Raw genomic sequence first — 934 nt, 5'->3', positions numbered from 1 at the left:
CTTCGTTTTAAGTCTTGCTTGATTTTTCTCTATAAATTGTTTTTTTTCTATAAAAGATCATTTTATCTGCTTGAAATATTTCTTGACGCTCATAGTGGACAACTATGTTGACAAATGTGTCTAACTCTTGTAGAGTGGATACTAAGGTGAGCAATTAGTCTCTATTTTAATCATTAGCACATAATCAGTTTGTTACATTAATTTGGGCACACACTGGTAGACTTGTATTCATCAAAGAATAATAAAGACATTAATTTTCAAACAAGAACTAATCTCTGTGACTTGAACTTCATTTTCAAGAAAAATGACAGACTTGTTCTACTTATTTATTTTTGAAAATAACACTTTTAAAGATCTAAGTTTTGATGCACGCTCCCTCAATGTGATATCAACACTCTTCCATCAAGAGGCAGGGTCCTTGTTCCCTCCGTTTGAATCTGGGCGTATCTTTGTAGCTTCAGCCAATAGAATGGAGAGAAATGCCACTGCATGATTTCCAAGCTAGCTGTTAAAGACAATATGAATTCCATCTGTCTCTTTCTTGGGATACTGTTCTTTGGAACCTTGTCACCATGTTGGAAGAATGCCAGGCTACAAGGAGAGAACACATTAACCACCAGCCCCAGCAGCCATGTGAAGAAATGATTCCAGCCCTCTGCCTTCATGTGTTCTTGCTGGGATCCCAGGCGTCGAGGAGCCAAAACAGGCTGCCCCCACTGCTCTGATTGAATTCAGGACCCGCAGAAATCATGAAAAAGAAATGATAGTGGTTTAGAGACACTGTTTTTGCACTATTTGTCGTACAACAGGAGATAATGGCAACACTACTCAAAACTAGCTTCACCAACAGTGGAACATCCTGACGTTATGTTCCTCCTAGTGCACACAATGGGGAGTAGACAGGACTGCCTATGGTGTATGATTGTCAAAAACA

This window comes from Callorhinus ursinus, unplaced genomic scaffold, assembly GCF_003265705.2.
Source record: "Callorhinus ursinus isolate GAN/ISIS: 27379988/994484 unplaced genomic scaffold, GSC_fseal_2.0 scaffold11, whole genome shotgun sequence".
Taxonomy (NCBI): Eukaryota; Metazoa; Chordata; class Mammalia; order Carnivora; family Otariidae; genus Callorhinus; species Callorhinus ursinus.
This window is presented reverse-complemented; position numbering follows the sequence as displayed.